Source organism: Equus quagga, unplaced genomic scaffold (assembly GCF_021613505.1).
Source record: "Equus quagga isolate Etosha38 unplaced genomic scaffold, UCLA_HA_Equagga_1.0 HiC_scaffold_490_RagTag, whole genome shotgun sequence".
Taxonomy (NCBI): Eukaryota; Metazoa; Chordata; class Mammalia; order Perissodactyla; family Equidae; genus Equus; species Equus quagga.
In genome coordinates, this window is record NW_025793904.1 from 13,483 (window position 1) to 23,525 (window position 10,043).

Genomic DNA, 10,043 nt, shown 5'->3' on the forward strand with positions numbered 1-10,043 from the left:
GTGAAGCTCACGAGGGCCAAGGAACCCAAGTATCCTAAGGAAAGTTAGAAATGATGACAGAGCCCTTTTTTGCACACATGATAAGGAGCGTAGGCTCAGAATGTGCATCTAGGTGAACAAAAGGGAGAAAATCACTTGAATCGATGAGCAGATGGGAATGATGGAATTATGTGCCCCTGACAGCATCCACTGCCTTATCTTTCTCCCTGCTGTTGTGATATTGAAAGCCAGAACTACAGCGATAGTTTTATCCAAAATCTGGAAACAGCCACAGTCCACATGACTCCAATGTCATTTGTTGCAGGATGCAAGTGGAAGTGTTGGGATGGCCCTTGAAGAGCAAGGAGCACAGGAAGCAGAGGATGAGGCATTTGAGAGGATGTAACTGAGAGACTGGTTATTAGCTTTGACTGTGAGGGTGTCCCTATACTTCAGAAAACTCCTAAGAACCACAGATCTTAGGACAGACAGACAAAGGGCTGCACAGGCAAGTACCATCCCCAGAGGATCTTCGTAGGCCAATAAGGTCACAGTCTTTAAGAGGCAATGACCTTGATTACGACTTGGGTATTGATTGTCTGGATATGTCATACATTGCTTCATACCTAGCAAGAAAAGCAAAGTGCCGTTAACTTGGGCTCAGTGATTCTCATGAGCCCCAGAATACTCACATTTGGACAAATTGCTATAATTAGACACCAAACTAAGGAACGTTATAGGAAGAAAAATTCCAAGTTAATGCTGTCTATTTTTTTCTTGCTATATCAAAGGCCAAGGAGCCCTAACATCATCTCTTTTGTTCATCTTCCATACACAGAGGAACAAGTTTTAACTTACAAATAAAAATTACACCCATCTATATCACTTAAATAGAGGTAGGATTGCACATATCCTGGATTCATTCACTCAAAGGAAAGCATTTATTGACAACCTCTAGTGACGCATGGAGCTTCCAAAGTTTTGCAGATATAGAGATGGCCAAGACGTAAACTGTCACTTAAGCTTCAAAATTGCATTAATTCTGATATCCAAATAATTAAAAAACATCTCCTATTCATTATAGCTTCTACTATTTCTGTTCAGATTTGAATCCCTTCTATTTTAACAAGACAACTCCCTAACGAGTCACCCTATCTTCTGTCTTGAAGCCCTCTTACGTCTCATCAACTCAATTGTACTAATTAAGGTTTCTATTATTTAAACCCATTCACGTACCTTTCTCGCTTAAAATGCCACAATTATTCTCACATTTGTAAAGAAACAATTCTCAAACATTAGTGCATATTAGAATCACCTGGAGGGCTTGTTAAAGCAGAGTGCTGGCCCACACTATCAGAGTTCCTGATTTGCAAACTCAGAATTTACATTTCTAATAAGCTCCCAAGTGATGCCGATGCTGTTGGTATAGATGCTACACTTTGAGACCCACCATTCTAGGTGGAATCCAAACTCCTAGCAATGCAAAAAAAGGTCCATTATTATCTAGGTTCTACCTACCTCTCCTGTAGCAACTTTTTTGAGAGGGATTGGGTAGCAAGGATAAAGGAACAAATTTTAATGTGCGCATGTGCTATTCCAAGCAATTTACTTGACAGATGAAAAAATATTCAATTCTCCCACAGTCTTGTGAGGTAGCTAGACAGTATCGACTCATTTTTCAGAGAAAATAATTGAGGCTTAAAGAGCTTAAGTAACTCACCTGAGATCTTGGAGATAGTGAAGGCTGGGCTGGGATCCAGACTTAAGAGCCAACCCCGCCCTTGCCTGACCCTGAGAGTGAGTGCCTCCTTAAATTTTGTCACCCAGGCACCTCACCTACCTTTCCCTAGTCCTGGCTCTACTCAAGACTGTCTGACTTCAAAGCAGATGATCTTTCCATTACATGCCGTTTGCTAAATTTAATGTTCATCACCACCTCTTCTCTTAAAAAGTTGTAATTCTCATAGAATTATAGGGTTTAGATAAATTTCTGTATTTTGATACTTTTTCTCAAGAGGAGTTCCTATAGATTTAAGTTCATAAATTTAATTCATCACTAAAAAGAAAACTGTAGGCCAACCTCATTTATGAAAACGCTAAATCCTTAAATAAAATATTAGATAATGTATTCAGGCCCATTAAAAAGTAACACACCACAATTAGGGCTTTTTAAATGCTTTAATGGAAGAACTTGAAAGAACATTCAACTTACAATGAGGCAGAACCGAGTTCAAAATTGTCCAAAAGTTCGCATTGATTTTACATTGAATTATAATAAACAAAAAGAAATAACAAAAAACTCTGAAGATTTCTTTTTAAAACATTTTATGGTGTAGTTCAAATTGGCTGAAATTTGTCTCTGAATGTTTGATGAGATTCCCATGTGAAACCTATCTGGACCTAGTGCCTTTTTTTGGTTAATAGCCTTTTTACAGCTTTTAACACTATTAAAATCTTAAAAGAAATCCGTCTTTAAATCTTAAAATGCTCCATTAACCTCATATCTGTGTGTATAACTTCTCTCTCTCTCCTGGAACCTCTTTTCTTCCCTTCTACACCTGACTAACTATCAACCACGTCTCTAGACTGAGCTGGAATCATCTCACCTGAGTAGCATTCCTTGCCCGTGTAAGGCTTATTGACTATATTTCCCAACACATCTTATTTACATTTCTACAATCAAGTTTTACACTTTATTGCAATTTTTATTTACTTGCCTGCTTATTTTATTAAGCTGGGGATGTTCAATGGAAACGTGGTTTATTTGAAAGAAAATGAGATTTGGACTTATAATAGTATTAAAATTTGGGCTCTTCCACTTACTAGGGGTCTAATCTGATTAACCAATTTTGTTAAAAATTATTAAAAAGTTTGAAATAATGTAAGAGGGTGACTGGATGCATTTTCAGTGGCATACTCTAGCATCGTCTAAGCAGCCAGCACAAGCGTTATTTATTTATCTAAGACTATATATCTGTTTGACTTAATGATTTATTGTTTCATTAGAACCCAAACACTGTGTAGTTACATGTTAATCTGTACATTGTTGGGGAGTGGCAGCCAGGAGAAAGATAAACCCAAAGATTATGGTTTTATTGCCCTGTAGGACATTAACCATTTTTTCTATGTAACCTAGCAATTGTATTCTAACATTCTTTTGTTGATGTTGTATTGTCAAAAATGCTTTTAGTGGGGCTGGCCTGATGGCTTAGCAGTTAATTTCATGTACTCTGCTTTGGTGGCCCTGGGTTCGCTGATTGGGATCCCAGTCACAGACCTCCACACTGTTTATCAAGTCATGCTGTTGCAGGCGTCCCACATACAGAGGAAGATGGGCACAGATATTATCTCAGGGCCAATCTTCCTCAGCAAAAAGAGGAGGATTGGCAGCAGATGTTAGCTCAGGACTAATCTTCCACACCAAAAAAATGCTTCCAGTGATGAACTATAGAAACCGCTGTTTCACAAAAAAGGTCTGTGGTTCTTAGAACCACTTTTATCATCTCATTGATTTCCACATTAATTAATTAGTTAAATAAAATCATTGATACATGTTTATTCCATAATGTAGAAAGTCATGGACTTAATTTTTAAAAAATTTATGCTCAAAGTGCACTAAACTCACAGAAAAATAGTAATGATGATACACTTACCCCCATAGCTATTTTTATGGGAAAAAATGAGTATATTGGTATGTACCTGCACCATGGTCTCTCAATAACTAGTATTTGTATTTAGCATTACTCTCTCTTTATCTGGTATGTTGCACCTAATAGGAACTCAATATTGATTTCTTGAACATATGTATCATTGAATACAAATACAGTTACTTGTTGAGTAACTGACTGAATTATCAACAACGAATTGGCAAAAATAGCCACACTTACATCTTCAATGAGCCTAAATTTCTAGGTGTTAATTGACACTGAAATGCTAAGTTTTGGTCTGTTTTCCTAAGTCTGAGCTGTCTAACTTTTTATCTAGACTTTTTATTTTAAGGTAATTGTCGATTCGCATGCAGTTAGAAATAACACAGGGTGAGCCCATGTACCCGTTACCCAGTTTCCTCCAATGGTAACACCTTGCAAAACTCTAGTACAATGTCACCACCAGGATATTGACACTAATATTCATTCATTGGTGAAACTTTCTATTTCTTTGCTGAGGCTTTCTACTTTTTCATTTCTCTCAAGCATGTTCATAATTGCTCACTGGAACATTTTTATGATAGTTCCTTTAGAATATTTATTAAATAATTCTAACATCTCTGTGATCTTGGCGTTACCATCTATCGGTTTTCTTTCTGCACTCAGTTCAGATCTTCCTGGTTCTTGTTATGATGAGTGATTTTTGATGGAAACCAGAACATGTTGGGTATTGTGATATGCAGCTCTGGATTTTATTTAAACCTTCTATTTTATCTGGCTTCTTCTGCCAAGGTTCTGGCTAGGAAAAGGGAAAAGTGGTTCCTTGTTACTGCAGGGGAGGGAGAAGTCCAAGATTTCCACTCAGCCTCTGTTGACACATGATGAGGGAAGATGTCTCCATTTCTTCTGGGTGGGGTAGGAGTTCTGATTCCCCACTAGGCTTCCATGGCAGCTCCCTGGTTGGGAGGAGTGGGAGTGCCCCCCTTACTGCTGCCCGTGTGGCTTCACTACCCTGTGAGGGAAAGGGAGCCTTGTAACTACTGGACCATGATGGAAGCCCTCACTCTCCACTTGGCCTCCTCTAAGACAACACCCGTTGGGGGGGAGGGGTGCTTCATTGTTGGCATGTAGGGGGAAGTCTATGCACCCCACCTGGCAGGAGAGGGCCTGGGCACTGCCCAGAAGTGAGAAATGTCCTGCCTGTCCACTTGGCCTTCTCTGATACCACCCTGGCAGCTTGCCTTGTTGCAGGTGGAAAGGGTGGCTGTCCACACTCCCCACTTGGCCTTTCCTGGTGGGAGTGGGCCACAGATTTTTCCATGATGTTTGAGTGGATTAGAGCACTTCTTGTCTAAAAGTTTTCTGTCTTGCTAGCCTGTCCATTTCCTGATCTTTTTGATAGAGAGAGCAGACTTTTGTTAGGGCTTTTGAATGTTGTAAGTGCCCCGGCCTTTCCAGGTTGTTGGCTTCTTCAGACCCAAGTCTAGGACATATGAAGCAAAAGAAATCCCAGGAAACTCACCACCATGGCCTTCCTTGGGTCCCACGGTCCCCACAAGTGTGTCTCTTCTCTCACATTTCAGAATCATCGTAGGTTTGTTTTATATATATGCCCAGTGTTTTAGTTGTACTTAGAGGGCGTAATAGAGAAAAGTGCGTCTGCTCCATCCTTCCAGATGTGGAAGTCCTCTGAGCACTAAGGTTTATGTTCATTCTGAGGAAGAGAAACTTCAGGAAAATCAATTGCCTTTTATTTTTTTTGTTTCTACTAACTGCTCACTACTCCTGATCCTTGACATATTTGGATATTTGGTCAATATTGATCTTGATTTTCTTTTATATTTTTCTGTGTATTGTTAATATCTAGAAAAAATTACAATTGACCTATGGAAGAGAAAATAGAAATATTGGTTGGTACTGTTATTGAAATTTGGTCTGTGAAGTAAAAAATTTAATTAATTCGTCAAGGAGGCAGCATACTGTGTTGGCTAAATGCATGGACAGTTCAGCCAGATTATCAGGTTGAAATTTGGTTCCACAGTGGCCAGCAGGGTGACTTTGGGTAAGCTCCTGTGCCACCATTTCCTCATCTTTAAATGGAGTTGATATCACTATCTGTTTTTATATGCAGATGCTTGTTGTTAAATGATTTGATGTGTGGACAGCACTTAGAACTGCACCTAGCATCTAATAAACACTGTCCAAAGGTTTGCTATTCCTAGCCATTTGCCTATTTATTTTTTTTAGACACAATTCCCAGCTGCATGTTCTGTTCTATATTTAAGTGTGTATTTTTTGGATAGTATCTCATTTCTTTATTGTTAGAGTTTAAGAACACATTTTAGTGTCCGGAAACAGAAGTCTCCTATCTATCAAAATTCTCTTCCAATATTTTCTCCAAATTATTCTCTGTATCAACTTTAAAATACATTCCATAAAGGTCCACATTTTCAAGCAAATTTCAGTATGAAACGCCTTCAATTTACAAATAAATTTAGTAAGACTTGCTATCATTCCAATTCCATCAATAAATAAAGGTGTCCTATCAATAAATAATGTGAGCCTTTTGCTTATTCAAAAATTGTATTATATTAACAATTAAATTTTAGAAGTTTTTAAATCAGAGTTGCACACTTGCAGTTTATTACTAAGTATTTTAAATTTGTTCCTATGTTATTGGGATATTTTTTCTGCTATATCTTTAATAGGGTTGTTACTTGTACACGGAAAGCCACTGCTTTTTTGTGTGCTTATTTGGAGACGGAACTTCTTCCCAAATTGTGGCAAAAATGCTCATTTTTGCCTGTTCTTATTTTTATTGTTTTTGGTGGAGAATATGGGCCCTGAGCTAACAACTGTTGCCAAAATTCCTCTATTTCCTTGAGGAAAGTTTTCCCTGAGCTAAGAGCTGTGCCTGTCTTCCTCTGTTTTGTATGTGGGACATGAGCAAAGCATGGCTTGATAAGCGATGTGCAGGTCTGCACTCAGGATCAAACTGGAGAACCCCAGGCGGCAGAAGCAGAGCACATGACCTTAACCACTATGCCATCGGGCCAGCCCCACTGACTAGGTAATCACCGTGCATCTCTCCTTCAAGTTACCCAGAGTTACATTACACACTGGTATTATGTGAATGGAATATTTTATCATTTTATCTACATGATTATTGTTATAAAAAGAATAATCATATATTTTTGTATTTGTATCTCATATCCAGGAGATTTCACTTTCAAGTTTTAGGAATTATACTGTTTCAGTTGATTCTTTGGAGTATTCTTTGTATAAAATGATGTATTTTAATTTCTTATGTTTTCCTTTTTAATAAATACCACCCTTTTTGTTTCATGAATTGTTGCACCACCCAGAACTCTGGAGCAATGTTAAAAGACAGGAATGAAAGTGAACATTTTATGTTGTCCACAAATTTAAGTGTAGATGGTATTTTCAGTTTTTCATTATTTAACTGCAATGTCTGTTGGCAATTCCAAAATGTTAGTTATTGTGTGAAAAGTCTTCAGGACCAGTCTTTCATCTTGGGGTCCCATGAAACCCTAGACTTGCTGTTTTTCAGCCACAGTAGACCTTTTTGTCAGGTCCCCGAATAGTGGAAGAAATGTGCTATTCTAATTATCTCTGACAAGGAAGTCTTCCTTTATTCAGCTGTTATAATTCTACTTATCTTTCAGTACTTAAAATAAAACACTTTTGTACTTTTTTGTTTCTTTTGTGGGGAATATTCTGACATCTCAAAGTAAGGTTAGATACTACCACAATATTTGTATTTACTGCACTTGTATCGTGACCCTTATAATGTTCCTTGTGATCACTCATCATGTTCATCTCCTTGCTCCCTGACTCTGAACTGGCAGAGAACAAGTGTGATAGGGCAACCAGGGGTACTAAAATGCATCCTCAGCATATTTCACAGTGGCTGGTTCATAGCAGAAATATAGGATATGTTTTTCGTTTGTTAAGTCATGCACATTGTTTCTGAACACTTACGTGTGTCCTCATCGGTGCTAGTAACTTGAGAAATTAAGCTAAATAACATGCACCCTTCAATGTGTTCATATTTTGTTGAAAGACTTATATACAATAAAACCAAGATACTCATAATGACGTGTGTTAGGTTCCATGGTAGAAACAAACACAGGTCACTCTGGGATAGCCCTTCAAAATATTTTCTTGAGAAGGTAATGCAAAGAGTCAAAAGATAAGTAGGAGTGAACCAGGTCAAAGAGAAAAGTATCCTTACATAGGGAAGATTATTAACTTTACTGAAGAAATCAGTGAGTAAATGAAAGAACAGCTTTGAGATTTCAGTCCTATTCTCGATCCTCCCCATTTTGGGGACGAATAAGGACGTAAACGAAAGGATGAGTAGGAAACTTCCTCCAGATCTGGCCCTGTGTCATTGGAAACCTCCTTCTCTGGGCAGAGAGCACAGTCAAAGCAGCAGGCAGCCTTTCTCCACTGGGGAGCTTGCCTGGATGCAGGGCCACAGCTCGTGCTACACAGAACAGGGACTCTGAAGAAATCAGAGGGAAGTCTTGTTAAAATCTGAAAATATGATCTAGTTCTGTGTAACCAAAATGTTTCAGGGACAATCAACAAATTCCATTTAAAAGAAGCAGCCCCTTTGATCACAGGGCTGGATGCTCTTAACTACTGTATGATGTTAGCCATAACAAATTATAGAATCATACACTTTATTACATGTATTTTTATTATCTAATAGGAATTAAGAAATAAAGATTACTCAAGTTGAAAGGAATGTTAGACGATAACTTGAGTTGGAAGAGGTGACTGTGCTTGTCCTATTGAGCTGAAGGAGGACATCAAAATCCCCATGCTGGGCTCTGTTCTAAATACATATGGGTCATAAACATCCAGCAATGAAACTGTCCAACCAACCTCTTTAAACCCAGTGACCCAATCAATCAACTCTTCACAGATGGAAAAGTCTTGACAAGGTGGTGCCTGTGGGACAAATTGTCCTACTTTCACCTGAAGCCCAAGTCCACCAGCAAAGTTCGAAAAGTTGAGAATATCATACTCTTTGACAGAGATTCTTGCTGATCTAGATGTACCTGGTCCCTACCATTGCAGTCAAACTGTGTGGTCTTCCGAAAGGAGTGGAGATGGAAAAGCTGTAGTTGAGCTGCAGAAAGAATTTTGGATTTGTACACAAAAGATCTGATAGCTATGTGACATTGGAAACATCCCTCTTCTTTTTAACTTCAAACTTAAAAGTACTCACTTGTATTATAAGATTCAAAAGAGGTAACTCATATGGAAGTAACTTGATAACCTAAAATGAAAATTTAAACTGATATTTAAATATCATATAGTATGTATGTGATTTATATATGTGATACATATATTTTTATGAGATAAACATGGTAAGTTATCCACTATAGAATCAGACCCTACATAGGCACTTCCCCTGTCAGTCACCTCCTTGAGGAGATGCTTGAGAACATGAAAATCAAAAAAATATCTATGCATAGCATTCAGAAAATATTGACCAGAGAATCAAATTCAGCCTCTCTCATTTGTCATTAGCAGTCTCTCAAAACTTCTCTTAACTTTTTTGCAAGATGGGGATAAAAATACTGCCTAAAGAAATTGTGATGTAAGGTGAAACATATACATATATAAATATACCATTTCTATATCATGCATATATATATATGCATAAGATAAAAAATTTAAGTTAGCTACTAGCATGCCAGAACTGACATAAGCAATTCGAGCACTAGAGTTCTCTCTACTATCATTTAAGGCCATCATGGAAGAAGTCCAAACCTACGATAATGAAAAAAGAAAGACAATATTGGCAAGACTTTGAGGCTCTTTGTGACTCAAAGAGTTCCCTTTGGCCCATAAATTCCAAAATTCTATCTCTGCCATTGTCACCTTTTTCTTTACAATTATTTCTACACAAACAAGTTGAAATTGAAAGACTCTAAGACCAGAACTCTGTCTTAAGCACTGAAGTTAGTAAAGAAACTGGTATAACTCTGAAAAAAGAACCCCAAACCCTGATTTCATACTGACGTCCTGAAAAAGGTACATTTGACTATGTATTTGGACAAGATATAAAATTTATAGACCGTCAGACAAGGAGCAGCTTGATTTGGAACATTACCTACTGAGGGTAAACAACCAGCCTCTCCCCATTCCCTACTGATTGCATTTCTGATGGCTGCAAAAGAAGTTTATGAAGGGTCTGGGCCACAGCACAGACAGCATTTTATACACAGTTACTCCTGCCAGCCATGGCCATATCAAACTTATGCAAAGGGCGAGACTCAAAAGAGGCATTGAGAGGACAGTCCTCCAAATTTTTACATTCAGTTTCAGAAATCAAGCAATCAAAATGCAGGTTCCGTAATTTAGTGAGGTAGAAGTCTT